Source organism: Corvus brachyrhynchos, unplaced genomic scaffold, assembly GCF_000691975.1.
Source record: "Corvus brachyrhynchos isolate BGI_N302 unplaced genomic scaffold, ASM69197v1 scaffold242, whole genome shotgun sequence".
Lineage (NCBI taxonomy): Eukaryota > Metazoa > Chordata > Aves > Passeriformes > Corvidae > Corvus > Corvus brachyrhynchos.
Window position 1 is genome coordinate 196,819 of NW_008236636.1, and position 19,918 is coordinate 216,736.

The 19,918-nt window shown below is 37.4% G+C and overlaps 1 long non-coding RNA gene across 1 annotated transcript in view; it reads left to right on the top strand.

Moving 5' to 3' along the window:
* LOC108444808 overlaps window positions 1-19,918 on the top strand; it is a 155,654-nt gene that overhangs the window by 106,144 nt on the left and 29,592 nt on the right. The window contains exon 4 of the long non-coding RNA XR_001859508.1: window positions 16,102-16,136. This is a non-coding gene — a long non-coding RNA (uncharacterized LOC108444808). The remainder of the gene's footprint in view (window positions 1-16,101; window positions 16,137-19,918) is intronic.

The window sequence follows — 19,918 nt, forward strand, 5'->3', positions numbered from 1 at the left end:
ATATTTTTTTAGAGATATATTCAAAAGGCAAAATAGAAACATGCATGATAATAGCTAAGAAAAATGTTGTCAGATTCTGCTGACCATATTTAGACAGTGTTTCATTTTGGATTCAGGTCCAGTCAAAAAAAGGGCTATGTGTCTAAATCTAGGAGTGTGAGAAAAGATCTTGTTCATCTTTTGTGAAAACAGGAGTCTCATAAATATCACAAATGCCTTGCCTTTCTATTTGTCAAGAATAGAAGAAATGAGGCTCCTCTAAACCTGGGGAAAGGGTAGATTTTATGTAGTGGAGTTGTATTTTATTTTACTTAGTTATAGAGGAAATAGACTTACTTTCCCAAGATAAGATGATGGAAACTTTAAAGAACAGATGGAAATTTGTTTTGAAAGGATATAATTAAGGATCAGGAAAAAACTAATCTGGATTTAAATAGCTTAAAGATGTTGTTGAGTGTATTAATACAAGAAAACATTAAATTGCAATGCAAGTCAGAGAGTCTTTGAAAGAAGCCCAAGAACTCCAATTTGTGAGCAGTCATACTGAAATTTGGTGCATTAGGGAGACAATGTATATAAATTGATGCCAAAATTATTTAAAGAATTTTGGTTGCGAGATTTGACCCGGGGAAATTCAACATTCAAGTCTTTCTAGTTCAGCTTAATCTCCATCATCTCTCAGGTCTTGATACAGTGAAACTATAATACAAACCCCTTGATCTGAAAAGTTAAAAACTCTTTTATATGTCTATATATCTGCATATCTATATATCTGTCTGTGTGTTATGTATGTTTATAATATATATACATATATTAAATGTGCATATTTTATATATGCATACATTAAATATGTATAAAGGTGAGTGTGTATTTATGTGGTTTGCTGAGCAGAACTGTCTTTTTGAGTTGTGGGACATAAGGATCATCTTGTTTCAGAGCTTGCCAAGATCATTAGTGTATTCTGAAAATCAGTACAAGGCTGATATTTCCAGCTGCCTGTGAGATTCTGTTACGTGAGGCAGATCCTGACAAAGCGATCAATGTGCCATCATGTACACATTCTGTAGGTTAGAATGTATCGCCTCTCTACTGAAAGCTTTCAGTGAAACCATGGTGAATATGATGTTGAATTTTTGGTAGATTTGTTTTCTTCTAAGGGGTGGATGTGTGGATGGATGAGGGCAAAGAGCTTGGTTCCTCTTACTTTTGCCATGGTGAGATGTTTGAGGAATAAAGGTGTAAAATTTAAGGGTAGTTCGCAATGGATGTTGCTACGGTTGGTTGGGGGTGGTTTTGTGTTTGGTTTTTCTTATTAGTGCTTCAGATATTTTTACCTAATTAAATCTTTAAATGACAAATAAATAAGAAAAAAACCCTCTCACACCTTATCCCTTGCCTTAATGAAATGTTAATATAATAATCCTAAGCATATGGCAGTTTTAAATTATGGATCTGATATAATAGTTCCAAGTGCAATAAACTGTCATGTAAACTGTGATTAAGCTCCGTAAGAATACGAACACCCACCTATTGTGTTAGAAAATCACTTTTACAGCTTGTGTCAGTGAGGCAATCTCTCAAAAGATTGGTAGTAGCTAGACCCAGCCCTCTCCCCCGCACTAAAATATGACACAGGTGGGATTTGAATGAGTGAATGCAGGAGACAATCCACTACACCGCTGCCCGTGGTGACCTACAGAGAGCAGAAAACCCTGGTGGAGGATCAGCCCTGGGATCTCTCTGCCCTGTGTCCTGGAGCTGGGCTTTGGAGTGATGTTCCTGTTCCTTCTGGTTTGCCTCAGGCAATCGGCCTCACCGACTGCTTCCCACAGGGAGCCTACCCTGTGGTCTGCACACTGCGATCAGCATAATTGCTTATGGGATTCCTCCCTGCACATCAGGGTGTACTGTTTGCTCACCCAAGCCATTACTACTCTTTCTGTGCTGAGAACCTCATCAGGGAGCTGAGCTCTCCAAAATAAGGCTCTGAGAAAAAAGCAAAATAAAATTTTGCATTCCTTACCCTGAAATCATACATTAATTTCCTCCTGCTCCCCCCACTTCAACATGTGATTGTCACTTGTGCTGTGTCCCCTGCTATTCTCACTAGGGTCAGTCCTGGTTAAAGAAGGTCTCACCTTCCCTAAGCCATTTTCTCTTAATCCCTTACCTTCCTTAATTCAGTCATCCCTGCAGCTGGGCATGTACAGGTCTCTGCAGGGCTGTGTAGCTGCTTGATCCCTTGTACTGTTTTGTGGCATGGCTTCACAAATAACTTCATCAACAAGACTGAGAGGGAGAAAAACTCAGGTGGGTGGTGGTGGGAACCTAACCCTCAGGGTGGGAACCTCTCAAACCAGCTTTGCCAGCAGGGATAGTGCAGGATGGAGCTACACCCCTAGGCACTAGATGCAGTATCCTGAATTTCAGTCTAAAGCCAGAACCTCAATTTTTGAGCACTGTAAAACAGAGCATGATAACCCCAAAAACCTACCTTCCTTCTTCCTTTCTTTCTCTCTCTCTTTCTCTTTCTTTCTTTCTTTCTTTCTTTCTTTCTTTCTTTCTTTCTTTCTTTCTTTCTTCCTTTCTTCCTTTCTTCCTTTCTTCCTTTCTTCCTTTCTTTCTTCCTTTCTTATAAATCCTAAATGGCTTGTGCTAACAAATCTACTATATCTTAGAATGGTACAAAAACATCAGTCATGATCCTGTTGAATCTGTTTAATGGAATTATGGCATAGCATCTTATTTCCTTCTTTGCCTTTTAAAGGGTCATTTGGCATTGGTTTGTTAACTATAGACAGATTTGAGGCTGCTAATCAGAAACAAAGAAGCAACCTGTGCCCAGAGGTACATTCTCAATTAACAGAGATGGGACTTCAGGGAAGTCTGCACTAGCATATTTCCAACATGTGTGGCTGTATCTTAACCATTAGATCATTCTAGATTTTCCCTCATTCTAAATGAGTATTTTATTGCAGTTTAATTTAGATGTATTGTAGAAAAGTTCACTGATCATCTTTTGTGATTCACAGCAAGAAAAACTGGAAGGCCTGTGGTGACTTGGCAATTATGCTCAATAATTTTTTTCAGTATTATTTTAGATTAAATAACAAAAAAAATAGTTTCTTAATTCAAACTTTAAAGTCTGGTCTATCTCACCAGACTTCTTTTGAATATGCCAGTGGTTGCTTAATGAAGTATGAATTACTGATTGTGAAACATGAAGAGATAAAATAAAATCTAAAATAAATAGCACACACCCTCTTACAGTCAAGCAGGAACTAAAGTCTGATTGTATTATTAAAGGACACAATCCTTTTATGGATGAGAGGAATAATTAATTGAAATTAATGAAATTTTTTTTAATTTTTTTTTTTTAGTATTTTTTAAACTAAGTATATGGCTTGCCATTTCATTAAATAAGTGAAAACATCACAACCTGTACCTTGTGTTTATATACATATGCACAGATTCAGATGCGTGGTGCAAATGCAAACCTCCTCTCCAGAAATCAGCTGTTCCCAGGGATGGAGAACATCATCATCGGTGCTTCAATGGTCAGTTTGTCACAGCTGGAGGGACTATCACCAACTCTCCTCTTGTAAAGAACCACTTTGCCATTTTGGGGAGGCATGGGGAGGGTATACTGAGGCACAGTCCCTTCTGTGATGGGTTCTTGTTACAGGGAAGGAAAGTCTCCTTGCAGCCTCTGTGTAGCTCATAAAAAATTTGAATTAACTTTGAAAATAATTTGACACTCCCTTAAATGACAGATCCATCTCTGGTAGTCCAGGAGTCCAGTCTGGGCTTCCCTTCAGCTCTGTCATGCATGTTCAGGAGGTTCAACTTGAGAGGCTCTTGTTTTGCTGCTTTCTGACCTGCTACTTTTGGCCCAACTGCATTTCACAAATCCCAGCTCACTATGCAGAATATTACCACATCAGGCCAGCTTTTAGGGTTGCTTCTATGTTGAATTTGATTGTGCTTTTAACAGTAGCTACTACAGCGAGATTTTGATCTTGCCTCGAGTTTATAGACATACTATTTTTATTATATTTGGTAAATCAAGTGTTTTCATAGGTTAGATCTGAAAAGTTCCCACATGTATTTCCTAGTTTCATTCTCAAACTTTGCTGAAGGTGACTCAAGGAGAGGGGAGAGCAGGTTGAAGTGACAGCAGACCTGTCATGTGTTTCATGTGGCTCCAGGAAGGCTGTGACCAACTTCATGAGCACCAGGAAAAGGTCCAGCTGCCAAGGCCAGGCACTCCTCTGGCAGTCCTCTGCCACACATGGGGGTTGCACCTTGGCCCCTGCTCCTTCTTCTGTTGTTCCACAGCTTCTTTAAGCATTAGTTGGGTCTTTGTGAGCTGAAACCCATGTCCAAATCTCCTTTTCCCTGTTTGAAACTGAGTCCAGGTCCAGGAGGAAATTTACTTTGCCCCTAATATTTCAACAGTCTGATCTCCTTCAAATCAATGGAAAATAAAAATTGTTGTGCCTTCTCTTGTCACAGCTCCACCTTGTGTGAAAAGAACAACTTTAGGAAAGCTTCAAAATAGAAAACAAATTTTATTTCACAAAAAGGATACTGCTTCATTGTAATTTTTTTATCTTCTCCTTTTGTACATTGTTTAATTCCCTGCATTGCCTGTGAGATTTAGCATTTGTTGATAGCAAACCTCCCCTGCTTACCTAAAAATCCTGGAGGCCATGATTACTTCTAAACTCAGCCTCCCTCAGTGTTTAAAGCCTCTTCAGTTTTGAAGTTATATGGAAATATCAGCACTTTTTAATTAATGCTATTAGAACACTCATCAGCAGTTAAAATCCTGAATTACTTCAACATGCAGAGTTGTCATAATTTTTCACTTTAGTTTTATCTAATCAGACCCTGGAATTGCTACAGTTTCTAAAAAGGAGACTCCTATGTGTAGCTCACTGGTAAAGTTTTCAAATTTTTTTTTTTTTTTTTGGTAAATGAAATTTGGCTTTCTGAAGAAAGCCAGGATAGGGATTAAATCTGCTTAAATCTTGCCTGAACTTGAGTCCAAGCACTTAGAATCCAAGTAATCCTCAGCCTGTGAACCACATGTGACTCTTTGCCAGGACTGCCTAGCCCTGGAGCTCTTTATATTCACTAGACTGCTCCCTTTCTGGTTTGGGAATTCTCCTGGCATGTGTCCTGTTTGTCCATATGTTCTAGAAAGAAGGAACAGAGACTTTTATACACTATCGTCTATATTTTCCTTGTAAAAATTTGGTGAAGTGATGCCTAAAGGAGAGAGATACAGGGAAATGAAAGGAAGAATAAGGTAAAAGAAGGTTAAGAGTCCACTTCTAATTTAGGAGTTTTCAAATTAGTAGGACCAGATCAATTTCACAGAGGATATTTGAAGCACTGTCTGAAGAAATCACAAAGCTACTGTCCTTGAAAAGCGTTGGTGAATGATGAGGTGCTGAAAGATTAGTAAGGACAAATATACCATATAACTTCTAAAAGGAGGCAAGAAATTAAGGACTAATCAGCTCGATTTTATTTCCCAGGCGAGATACTGGAATAATCAGTCAAACAAATATGTGAAGTCAGTTGTTTTAAATGCTTGCTCCAGAGCAAGCCAGGAACTCAGTCTTGAAGAAAATGTAAGGAAGGTGCAAACCTATCTGTGTATGCACAGATCTAGGGATCATTTATGTATGGAAATATTCAAGGGCATAAGAGGAAATAAGTATTCTATAGAAAACCTTAGAAATCAGTTTTAATTATATTCGTTGCTTTTATTACTTCCCAGATAATAACTGCTTCTTTGCAGTTTAGAGGAGAGAAGACTGGAGCTAGTCAGGGAGTAGGGGAAAAGACCAGACTGCAAATATTTTTTACCAAGAAGACAAGAATAACAATTTGTCTGTGTACAGGATAGGAAAAAAATAAGAAAGGATGGGTTCAAATTGCAGTAAGAAATGCTAGTTAGATGTTAGAAAACTTTACATAGAAAGTCTATGAAATAAGGGAAATGATGACCAGGGAGGCTCTGGATATGCCACCAGTAGAAAATTTTAACTAGTTTGATCACTGTATGTCAGAATATGTATAGCTGATTCTGTCTTCTAATAGAGGAGTGCAGTAGATCCTTCTTGGGATCCTACTATCCCGTGATTCCATTATTGTATGAAAATGGCAGAAACACATGAGTTCACATAGAAAAGATAGCTCTTTGCAAGTAATTCATAAGCTTTTGAAAAAACACAGTAGTCTTTATCACAGAAGCTAAATCCACTAGCCTCCCTCTGACATTACTTTTCTGTTAGTCTCAAATACACCGATGCTAACAAAAAGCCCCCTTTTGTCCCAGGATGGAGAGATTTTCTGTAGCATGCTCCAAAAGAGCAGGAATAGCAGAAAAGCCCAGACTCCACACAGGGCACAGCTGATTCTCAGCAGAGGTGAACTGTTCGCTACAGTAAATAGAGTCTTAGATTACAGCTGAACAAGTGGTGAATAATCTGGGGAAAGTGTATGTGATATATGCAGAGCACACATAGGTTGGTGTCCATGTGAATGGGTGCTGTAAGCTGAGATGGGTGATCTGAGCTCCTGAGGAAGCTCTCCCAAATCTATGTGGCTGCACCATGAACGACGGAGTCCAAAGTGAAGAAAGGGGGAAAATGTCAGGCACAGGAATTTAAAGAACCTTCTTTAAGTAGAATACATCTGCTTTTTCACCAGCAGTCTTCTGGAAAGCCATTATCAAACGACCAACATGGAGAATATATGAAAATAAATGCTTCAGGGAAGAAAAACTTTTTTGTCAAAAGAAAACACGGAAATTACTTTCTTTTCTTTTTCCCTGAAAGACTTAGATGACCATGGAGGTTTTCTGTTGTTTTATATATACCATGGTTGTTGTTTTATATTTATCATGGTAAATGCAGGACAGCACTACTGCACACTCATTTGCATTAATCTCATGATAAGCAGGAAAAAGAATAGATTCACTTGCTGTCTTTTGCTCAGACAAAGCATACCATGTAAGTATTATTGTTGCCAATGGAAACACTGTTCAGGTGCATAAACATGCAATAACATCCCTGTGCTATCTTTAGCACAGACAAATAATTCTGGTCACTATGGTTTGCTCAACAGTTGCTGAATTTCTGCTGATGTGTTTGGCACTTGGTTGTAATTATCTATTCATTTGAATTAAAAGATTGATCACTGCAGTCAATGACTGATACAAAACAACATAAAAGGGATACATTAATACTGAAATTTTATGTAAGCGTTGTTCCAGAGGGAAAAGAACATATGCAACAGGAAAATTGAGAAGACATCTGTCACAGTAGTCAAGCCTCTATCGAGCTTGATAATGATTATGAATCCATTACCATTGATATATTGCATAAAGCTGTGGGAATGGGAAGCTTTTCACATGTCACAGAGAGTAATCAACATCCAACAGAAGTAGTCCCATCACACACACACCTGCTGCGTGCCTCACATCAGAATATGTCATTTGGAAATCTAAATGTTATTGGCATGGCAGAAGGAGACAGACAAATAATGAGATTTGCTTGTGAGATATTTTATTCCTCTGCTAATGAGGTTTTCTAGTAACTAAACAAGCATTTGGTAACTTGCATATATTCCTCAGAATGTGTTGACAATATATAATTTAATCAATACATTTCAAATGCAGCTGAGCAATATTTCCAAACTGTTCCTTATGAGGAAGGTCCAACTGCTTTTAATAAAAAAACCATATTTCTTTCCTATATATTTATGGTTGTAAATGTTTTTCTGGACATTTATACTATTATTAAAAAAAAAAAAGAAAGAAAAAAACCCCTTGCATTTTGTGGGCATGAGTGTGTACCCTAAAAATGACTGCAAAAATATTATTTAAAATTAAGTATTTAAATTTAAAAATAATTTAAAAGCACTTAAAATTTAAAATACATGCCTTTATTTCAATCTTTTTTCTTCCCAGAGTTGGGCTAAGTTCAAGTGTGTGTAATGAGTAGGAGCCGGCATTTTGAAGACAAGCAGATACTAGAAAATTCCATCTAAGGGAAAAAACGTGCAGCTCAGGATCTGCTAAAATCAGATAAAATATGAATCTCGTGTGGTGGATTTATGTATATGAACTGCAGTTCATGGTTTTCAAACAATTTCAAAATTTCCCAAAATATATTTACCCAGCATGAGAGTTTACATACACACATTTGCATATGCACATCCACAGCAGGATGTTTCAGCATATACATATGTATACATATACATAAACAGAGCATACAAACATGAATATATTATATAATATACATTAAATATTTCAGCAAGTATTTAGGTATTTTTTTCCTACTAAGTGTTTTGAATTATTGTGAAAGTCACAAAGTTATGCAATATTTTAACCTTTTGGTTACAGGCACTTTTAACACTTGAATAAACAAATTGCTACTTTTTCCATCTGATTTATATACAGCACTAAAAAAAAAGGAGGCATCTCCATATAAACTAAAATCAAAACAAAACTTTCAGCTTTTTAAATTATGAAGGATGTATTAAGATGACTACATAAAATAGGCTTTTTGCATGTATCTGTTACACAGAAACATTCTGGTAAAACAGGAAATCAGAGATGAAATCCTATGCTGTTGTGGGGAAAAAAAGCCTTAATAATAAACCATTAAATTGGTGAACTGGTGTGACAGGTAAAGGACAACATAGACAACAAAAGAAACAATACCACAAATAACAAAACAAAAAGTTTAAATTTTTCTCTCAGACACAGCTTCAGTCTGGTCTCTGAGTGAAAAAATTGAATAAACTTCACTTTTGTTTCAAATCACCATAGTCTAGCCACGATGAGTCAAAGGAGAATCCATATAATTGTCACTGTTCTACAAAAAGAGACAGATATTATGTGACACTGAAAAGGAATCCTAATTTGGGAAATACAAGGAAAGTTAGACTAGATTTTCTTTTCTCTTAATTTTTTATTTCTTAGCATAATCCAAGAAAAATTGTGTATTAGTATAGGATCTGTTCCACTAGGCATGCTCTGAAAATGCCTACTGGACTGCATGCTTTGGATGAAGGTACGTGCTGTCTGTAAATCACAGCAGTCCTTAGCTCGGGGCTGCTCAGCACTGCCACAGCTAGGAAAGCAGCAGATCTCCAGAAAACTTATGTAGGAAAATTCAGAAAAGAAATTTGCCAGCATAGGCCTCATGTGAGATGAGAAGAGTGACTCAGACCAGCAGCTGTTGGGAAAGAACTTTGGCTCTGGCACTGACAAGTGGGACAAGAGTTTTTATTATTTTTCTGCTCAATTCCTTTTTGATACAGTAGAGTTGAGTTGAGTATTGGTTCTAGTTTAAACATCTCCTAAATCCTGCCTGAGAGCAAGGCATACAATCAGCTAGGTGTTGTTAAGAAAGATCAGAAAATACAAGCAGGAGTAGAAGCAGGAGGAGCAAAAACTGGGAAGAAATGAGGATGGGGAGAGAAAGTAAAGGAACGAAAACCTGAAGGTTTTTTTGTTTTTTTCCTGAAAAAGATGCTTGGCCAGGAAAATTTTCTGCTTATGATAATGAGTTCATGAAAATAAAATATCCCTTTCAAAATGGTGTTTTTGCATAGTATCAGCTGCATGTGAAAAAAAATAAAATGCATTTCTGAAACATCTGTAATCTCTTATAGAAATCTGTAATTTCAGATCTTGGTTTGTAACTTGTGATCTAAATCTTGGAAAAAAGATTTTTTAGAGACTCTGATTTTAACTTGGAAGAAACAATAGCAATTGGGAGGCTACACAAAAGAACCAGTGAGTAATGAAAGCTCTGGAGATAAGACAGTTCTATGATGGTCTTTATTGCCTAAACCACAAACTTACAAATACATGCAATAACAAGAATGTGCTGAAGACATTAAGAGAAAATCTGAGAAGCACAATGAGACTGAAGTGGCAAGAGGCAGAATGCACTTGGGGTGGAAGATACTTTGTGGACAGAGCTGGTAGATCTGCAAGAAGCCAGTGAAAATGGCCACAGGCAAGGTTGATCATCCCTCTAAGGAAGCAGAGTAAGTACACATGCATTCTTTTCACTGTAATGCAGGTTTCTGCAGCACATCCTGCAGGAACACCTAGCTCCATTCAAGAGATATTAAGAGACTTCAGCAGTCACCAGCATTTATTTGTGGGAACTGCTCAAAGGACATTGAATGGTTGGAATACGGGCCGGAACAAGAATAGAAAATTTACAAAATAGAGAACATATAAGTCTTTTGAAAAGGGTAGATCGACGGGTAGATGAGCTGGTGATAGGCTGGGACATCATGCTTCAAATTAGCTACTGTACATGAAATCCATTAGCACTTGCACCTACCAACATGGGATACAGATGTATCTTGTACTATGCCTTGCTCACATACACATTATTTTTTCTCTAGTGTCCCAAGGAAGACTTTCTATGTGCTCTGGTACAGATCCTTCATGACCACCCCAGAAGTGTCACCTAGTCCACTCTAACCCATTCAGTGTGATGTCCCCAGGCTGGCATACACCTCCAGGAGCAGTGTGACTGTGCCTGTGCCCCTTGTGCCTGTACTGTCAAACCCTGCTGAGGGCAGGGCTGTGCCATGGCAGTGCTCCCAGGCCTGTGGTGGCTCTTCACAGCACAGAATTGGCCCAAGCCAATGGACAAGCTCTGACAGAGCCAGCTTATGGCTCCCTAAAAACCCCTCCAGACTCTGTACACATCCTCGCAGAAACACACATTTGTAAGCAAGCCTCAGTGGCAGGGGCAGGTGTTCATGAGCCAGTTTTTGAAAGCAGCACTAAGTCTCTTAAATCCTATCTAGTCCTCAGGGGTTCTAGCATAAAGTGCTTTCAAGTCAGTTGTGCAAAATAAGCAGCAGTAAAAATCCTTGGCTGCATTTTCTTTTTGTTGTTATTTTAGTGACACTGAGGTGGATTGGGTTTTACAACTGGCTTCAGACAGAAAATACCTCCTTAGTATTTGGAATTTTTTTATTATTAAATATGCTTAGATGAAATGGAAATAAAATGTTGAACTTAGAATTCAAAAGAATAGTTAGTTTTGAAGTTCAGTTCACTAAAAATGTATATCCCTAAAGGACAGTATTTGCCTCGCTAACAAGTATGTATTTTAGTTTTTGTGTTGAATGAAATGTGATGAAATAAAGGTCTAGTAAATGAGTTTTGAATGCACTCTTCTGTCCTTGAAAGAACTGCTATTAAATAAAAATTGATGATTTTGTGTTTACAAATTCATTCTTGTAGTGCAAAATTTGCCTATGTAAACTTGTCACAGGGCAGTCCATCTAAAAGATTATTCCTCCCATTCTGTGTTCCTGCCAGCATCCCTGAAAAAAATATACTGCTCATATCAATGTTTATGGAAACTTAATTTGATAAAAGTAAAAATGCAGGTTCTTTTCTCCAGGCTAATTTTATTTGGAGATTTTGCTGCCTTTGTTGCTGTGGAATACTGTAAACAGCTTGAGTAGTCCTGAAGAAATGAATGTGTCTATGCAACAATAAGAGTCTAATTAGGCTGAGTAACTGGGAGAGTATTTGGACCTTGCAAATTTGTCTTTTCAATCTACATCCATTTTGTTTCATCATTTTATTCGTGGCCAGAAATTTTTTTGACGTTTACATTAATGATTTCAAACCACAAACTTAGTTCAAATTCTTTGAAGTTAGTGAAATCTCTTCCATTTATTTCCACAAGATTTCATTTCATCCTACTGAAATATATGAAAGCATATAAAAAACTAAATGCGTTTTTTCTTTGAACTGGTCCTTTTTTTTGTGAATTCATTGCACTTTATAACAAAGGTAAGCCAAATTGGTATAACTTTGACCATTACCAGCTGAATCTCGTATTTGCTGGCACACAATTTTGGCAGGAACATAATTGAGTTTATAGGGAGTTTTACCAGTGCTTCCAAGAAGGCTAGGAATATAAAGACTACAGATGAGCTTTTGGTCATGGTGTTTATAGAGATCTCCTTTCATCTGATGAAAGTACTATAAAACAGATCTGGAGCTTTGTTTCTTTTTCTTCTCTTCAGCTCAGGCGTACAGTAATTATGAGGTATTTTCCTTGAGAGGTTCCATTATTGACATGCATTATTTGCAATAATTAGTCTTTTTACTTACAATAATATTGAATAAAAATTAAAAAAAATGAATGAGCCCTACAGATAATGTTATGAAGTATGGCCAAACACTGATGTTTGCCTTCTCATAAAGGGGAATGTACATGCGTGCATTCACTGAGTTTGATAATTATACTCATGACATAATTACAAACAGAACATGCTGCACCTCATTGCTGAATTCCTATGTAAATTTTAATAATGACTCACTTACTAAAGAAGCAAGCTCTTTGAAGTACATAAAGAAGTACATATCAGATTCAACTTGTCCACTGAATCTTTGAAATGATTCAAAAGGTCAAGCTTTTATGCAGGCTTCTTTCTTACAAAACAGTTAAGTAAAATATACAAGCAACAGATACTTGTTTTCAGTGCTTGTTTCATTGGGTCATGCAATGTGAGATGGGTTTTTTTTGAGAAAGAAAATTAGTGTGTGGTCTGCTATCTGAAAACAGTAAAATAATCCATTGCAGAAAAGCACAACAGTTTTCAATTTAAAAGAAGGAAGGGCTTTCCTATGTACTTTTGGCCTCCCTTATTAAGCTTACTAAAAAATTATAAACTTCTTTAGAATTCTAAAGATAAATATTAAACAGTGCAACAGGGACACTGATGCCCTCAGCTTGTTACCAAAAAAGGAATTTCTATAGAACATTGTTGATTTCATCCTTTTAAAAAAGACATGCTAAGACTCCTAGGTTACATGCAAATTAATGCTGAATATATGTTTAGTCAAAAATAATACAAGAAATGACAATGACTGTGACTATTCACATTATCAAGTTCTATTCTGTTCAAAGGCAGATAGGTACCTTAGACAATATATGCCGATATGTATGTCAATCCAAGGCAAATCTAGTGTAATCTATACATAGTTTTGGTTTAAAATTCTGAGATGCCTTGAAACACAGCATGAAGGAGTCTTCATATTTTTCCTACTCTAGCTGAAAAATTATTCTTGAAGGACTACCAATGAACATCAAAATAACATCAAATGTCTTTGATGTTATTGCCCTGAATTCAGAGATTGGCACTTTGCTAAAGCTGCAGAAATTCTGCTCTCTGAAAGTCTGCCCAGTGACTTACATACAGCTGGTTGGCATTTTTCTCCTGCTTTTCTATCCCATTACAACCGGGCACTCATCAAAAAGGTGGGGTTTTTTCCTATAAAAATTAATTGATTAATTTCATCACTTACTGCTTTGCCCATTTCTCTGCCCTTTTTAGAATTCAGGTGTCAAGAGCATAGGTTTGATGAGTGAAGAGCTGACCAGTGCTCCCCGGCCCCCCAAAGTGCCTCTGCCAGCTGTGAGCAGATCTCAGGCAGCAGCCACAAGGACAGGTGACTCAGTATAGTTGCTCTCTCGTACTTGCAGGGTTAAACTTGTTTCTCTCCAGTTTCCCCTTGGGCTTGGAAAATACATTGGTTTGCTGGTTTGGGGCAATGTAGACCCTGTGAACTCTTCATTGAGCCCACTATTCTATCTCTAACAATAACCATTCCTGATGAAATAGGAAAGGATAAGGTCTTCCTGCAACTTGATGGTTCTTCCTTGAGCCTCCCTGAACTCTTATGTTTCCCCTGGCACAATAAAAGTATCTTGGGGGAATAAAACAGTAGCCATAAACAGATGCCTAGGGAAGACTAAGAATAGAGCAAACTTATAGGATATTTCTTCTTAACAGTTTTCCCACCTCCAGACATTTTCAGCTAAGAATTCCTGGGCCTACTATGACTTATATGATTGGTAACCCAAAAAAATCTCTCTCTTCCAAGACTTGTCTCCCCTTGAACTATGTTGAAATTTTTGCACCTGCAAAACTCTTTAGTGAGGAAGCTGACTGAATGTCTCTCTGTTGCTTGAAGAACCACACCAATTTGTTTGCTTTGAACCTGGTTTCTTTTAGCTCCATTTGACCATCAGTTTTTTCCTTGACTGGGAGAGATCATGGAGTCAACCTCCCTCCATCCTCTCAGTGCTGCACACGATTTGGTTAATGCCATCACTTCTCCTCTGAGCCAGCTGTGAAAGGTCCTTAGCTGTTCCCTCTGTGGAAGCAGCCCTAGATCTCCCCTTTAAGAACTTCTCTGTTTCTCCTTTGAGCAGGGTCATGTCCTTCTAGTGCTGCCCAATAAGATATACTCTTTTAGCTGTTCCTTCTTCTTTTAAACAAACTCCCTGATCTTGACATGGTTGTCTTTGAAGCTAAGCATGGCTGTGGTGGATCTGTAGAGAAGCCCACTGGGAACCTCATGCCCACTTTTACAGAGCAGCACTTCTGAAAACAGATTTTTGAACATGACCCTGGATATAGTTTGGCACCAAGCTAAGGATGCTACTTCCTCTCGAGCACTCAATCAGCAACCATAGAGAGAACCTAAATATTTTAACTCTTCTTCATGCTCCCCTGTGACATTTGCCCAGTTAGGATGGGGGTAATTGAAGTAATACAATAAGGTTGTTTTTTCTGCCCTTGCTGCCTCCTTGACCTGATCTGTCTCTACACGTTGCAGTCAGTGCTGCTGTCCTGATTGGGCTGTCAATGATATAGACCCAGCACTGTATTCTCCCTGCTGAGGCCCTGGATTTCGATCTGTACAGATTTCGTGTTCCACACAGATGAATCTGTACAAACTCTATCAAAGCAGCCAGGGCAGTAATTTGATTTGACTTTAAGCTCTCCTTAGCATATAGTATTAAGCTGCCCCTGGCACAGTTCCATCTAACTTTCATAACGTATTGTCCTGTTGATTGCACCCTTTCTCTAAAATTTCTCCAACCAGTGCTTTCACTGGAAGCCAAATGCCTTCTTTTCTAGATTCCTTCTACCATTTGTGTAACTGAATATGCTGCCGTTTCAGGTTCTTTCTTGGCATTGAATTAAAATAACAATCTGTTTGTTTTCCATTTCCCATTTCATGAGTTTCTGAGTTGCCAGTGGCCTGATTAGAACAGGACTAGGATAAAAGCCAATGTATTTTGGCAATCAGTGAATTCTGGTGTGAAAATATACGTTGCCAAGACCAGAACCTAAGCATACACAACTGTACGGATCCAGGCTTCCTGCCACAAATCTCAGAGTTTGTGAAGCCTAATATACCTGGCAGTGAGCAAGGCACCCAATTCAATTTAAAATGACTGACTGCACAATCACAATTAAGATATGCAATTTAGCATAAAATAAGGCAAACTAGCATGAAACAACAGATTTGAATTTGTAATGGGATCATAGGAATTAATTCACCCTAAGAAAAAAAAATTATGCTTGAAGAATAACTAAGCAAAAAATTTTAAAGAGAAAGCCCTTAACAAGCTTCAGCAGAAAACAAACAATTTGAAAACACTTTGGCAAGGGATCCAAGTTAGAGAGATTCTAATGTAAGGAAATGCAAAGGTATCAGGTGCAATAGACTTCAGATGAAATATTAGTTCTTTTGGAGAATATTGTTTTGTCCAGGATTTAAGTACAACGCTGGTCAAAGTAAAGGCACCCATGGAAACTTGCAGGTAAAATTAACAGCAACAGAGAGAAGAATATTTGACTTTCTGCTTTGCAGTCAAACTTGCCAGCAGTGCAGCTCTGTACATTACCTAAATGGTCTAATAAGGATCAACATGTAAAATCCTGAAGCTCATAATCAGTTTGTAATGAATCAGATCTCAGCTGAACTCAGAGAGCCTTCTGCTGGAATATACACTTGGGTGTTTTCTTTACAGGGAAGATTTTACTGCTAGAGATGCAAAGACTGGGTGTTTTTTTTGGTTTTTTTTTTTTGGTTTTTTTTTTTTTTTTTTTTTTTGGTTTTTTTTTTTTTGTGGCAGAAATGGAGGCCTCAGTTGTGGCTTCCAGTCCTCAGTGTCCTCCTTTCCAATCCACTATTCTGTGATTGATTTCTCTGCATTATTTTTCCAGGGTGCTAAGAGTTGCAAAAAGGATTTCTAGGAGTGGTAAGTGTTTGCTTAACTCTATCTCCCTGTGGTTAATATGATCTTTAAAATTTAAAAAATGAAAATTTCTTGAAAAGTTAAGATTTTTGAAAATCCAAATTTACAATAGGAAAGAATTCTGCCAGGCTTCCTAGATACTACAGGTCACTCTTTGGGAGTAAAATAATAAAATATTTTTTCATATATACCTTAGATATAGATGATCTTGCCACAGTTCAGGTAGATGGAATAGAGAACTTTGATGTCTCTTGATTTTTTGCTATTTGGTTTTTTCTTTGTTCACAATTTCTGCTTTATGCTCCTTTCAGTCTCCAGCTTTGCCTTTTGGCAGGACAACAGTCACTTGTCACATTTCTAAGTGTTACATTAGGGAAAAAAAGGGATAACTCCATGGGTTGATAGATTATTGCAGGGTTTCCTTTTCTAGATTTAAAGAGATTATATTCCTGCAGGCTAGCTAACCAAAACAGAAAGACAAAGTAAAATAAGGCAGAAGATGATACAGGAGTGAAGCAGTTGCCATCTGTTGATTTTAAACTCTCTCTGGCTGCTGTTCAGCTAACTGGATAGGAAATACCACAATTTACCCTCACTGTGATGAATTTTTGAGGGCTTTGTACACTAGGCCTTCATCTGTCTAAGATTAAAGCAATATATTCAATTCATTTTTTCACAGAAAGAAAGAAGCTACTGTTACACAAAGTAGTCTGCCTTATCTGGAAAAGCCTGAATTTTGAGTTTTCCCTAATCCTTAGCATATCAGATAGTGACAGGCTGTGAGTGGCCTAACATTATTCTGTGATCCTCCCTGGGAACTGAAAACTTTAATTCTTTCCTAATATTTTGACTGACACGGGAATCATAGCCTAATTTCTACTAGAATGTATGTGTTAGACTTTAGATGTTACATGAGGATCAGCACATGCAAAGTGAACCACCGGAGTGGGCAGTAACTTTAATCTGAACATTGCTCCCATGTTTAAAGTGAAATGTGACCATGAAAAGGAAAAGAAAACAAAAAGACAAACAAAACCGTCAAAGTGTTTTGCAGCTAGGAAAACCCTGACCCAGATATCACAAAGATGGAGACAGGTCAGGTGATTCTCAGATTTGCTGCTTTTAACCTCAGCCTCTAACCAGTAGTGTTTCATTCAGAGCAAGTAAGTTCTCATATGAGAGAAAAGGTTTTTTGGTTTGAGCAGGCTCCAGCTATTAGTGTGGCAGCTGCAGAAAGCAGGTTGCTCTGCCTGGGAAACAAGACAGATATAGTACCTATTGAAACAAATAACTACTATTCCAAATCCCAACAGAAGGTGGGATTTAGGGAAATGTGGTATCTCACACCTCCAATAGTCCAGTATGCCTTCCAACCATCATCAGCATGCTCTCTTCCCCTTCTTTTATACAGTCATACATGGAGGCCTTAGCCTTCAGGACATTTCCAATCCAAATCCTTCACAAGTTTGAGGTGCTCTTGTGCAAATTGAAACACATTAGCTCAGTAGGTTAGACAGACCACCATAAAAGATCTTTTCTTGTCAATCAAATAAGCTCTTGTTAAGGTAACAATATATTTCCACATCTCCTGATAGATACCTTTGAGACCTTGGTCCCAGAAACTGTGTGTTACGTATAGTTACAGAATGGTTTTGCGCAAACACTGTTATACAACTTCTACCAGGAAGTCACAGTCATTAAAGAGAGGAAAATATTTACACTTTGATAGTGTTGAAGATAAAGGGAGGAAAGCAACAGAGAGGGTGTACTGCATATACAGTGTCACTCTGTTCCATGCAGTTGCCAGGAAATATTTCACTGACTTCACTCAGGCCAGGATTTCATCTCGAGTTCATCTATGACAAGAAGGGAGGCTTAACTAAATAAATGTGAAACACTGGGGTTGTGTTTCTATATAAGCCTCCTGAGAATGGAGGAGGATTCAAAACAGATCTGAGAGTTTTGCAACCTCTCACCTCTGGAACTGTGTTGCCTAAGAGAGTATGAATTCTTAACTTTCTTCATCTCTCTAAGAGCAGACAGTGTCTGTGCTGTTTCTTTTCTTCTTTACAGTTCTTGTTTCTGAGCTCTGGCTTTCCATCCTCCCATCTGTCACAATCTTTATACAAATATAGAACTAGGGAAATGAGAGGGCAATTGTTATTATATTTTTATGTACTGCACTTACTGTATTTAACTGACTTTACAAATGCTAGGTATCTTATTTCACTGGCTTCAATTTGTATGGAAGATGAAATGTGCTCAGTCACTGGCTCTGAAGCAGTGCTTAAAACCAAGACTACTCACAGAAGCTGAAATTAAACTAACAGTCTCCTTTTTTTACATTTAGTAGCATTGAAACATTAATGATCCCTTTGTTGTAAAAAGGGTAGGCATAATAAAATGAAATGAATAGGATATGAAATGTGGCCCTCAAATGTGAATTCATCCACAACATGCATCATCAGGTTGCTCTGGAAATGGTGATGTGAGTCAGATGAAGGAGTCACTAGGTACATGACTTGCAATTTAAATTAACGATCTTCAAAAAGCAGAAATTAATTTAAGGAAAACAGACCCACAGAGCATCAGTGATTTGGAAGGCAATTTTAGTCACTGTTGACATTGAACAGCATCACTCATACTGATTCCAATCTATGTTTACTATTGTTTCATTTCTCGCCAAAATTCGAAATCTATTATCCTGGCATCCCAAAACTTGGAAGCTGTTAATGCAATTGGAAGAGAAAAAATAAACAGAAAGAAATAAAAAAACCCTGCTCAACCCTCTAAATATCTGGTTTATTCACTTTAATGACAAAATTACAAGTGTCTAAAAATTTAAGCATTTTGTGAGAGAAAATATCACCAACTATTGCTATACATTTTTCCTAAAAGGTAACAGCTGCAGGATTCTTTTTCAACATGCTTCTATAATAATAACTTTTAAAAAATGAAACCAATGTTTACTCAACATGTGCATTTCTGAAGAAAGAGAAGCTCGGGAAGGTTTTCATAAATGCTCATCATACATAATGTGAAATATTAAGAATCATTTCCTGAAACTGTTTTACAAATCTATGAGACAATTTTGAGAAATAGTCCTTCACTCTTCTTTCTACACTTCTCTTATTGCTGACACGGGCAGGCAATGATTCTTTAACAGCAGATGAAGGACTGTGGGGTTTTTTTTAATAACTGCACTGAAGATGTTTGTGTGTTTAGGGGATAGAAGAAGATGATGAACCTTTTAAATCTTACTTCGCATTCCAGCTTCAACTTGAGATTAGACAGCAGCAGAAGCAGACAAATCTTGAATAACTGTTTGGGGCTGCAGGGCTCAGCACAAAGACAAAACATTTCATCCCCACTTATCTCCATATGAAACACAAAATACAAATAGGGGAATATGTAGCTTTAGAATATATAACATCAGTTGGGTGCTCAGGGTGGAGGGGAAGAAACACATAGTTACATTAAGAATACTGCAAGATTAAAAATCACAGCATCTGCAGATTTTACATGCAATTAGCAAAGAAAAGGTAATATAGATACTGGCTAAAGAATGCACTTGTGAAATCTTTTTTCTCCTCAAATTACATTATCCTTAAACAGAATATGCTGAGAGTATTTTAAACCATACAAGGAAAAGTTAGCTGAGATTTCATAAGATCCTAAATTTCATGGCATTGGTAAATCACATGAATATATTTCTCAGAATGATGTATTTATAGCAGTAGATGAAAACTACAATAATACTGGTTATTTTAAAGTTATTTTAGGAG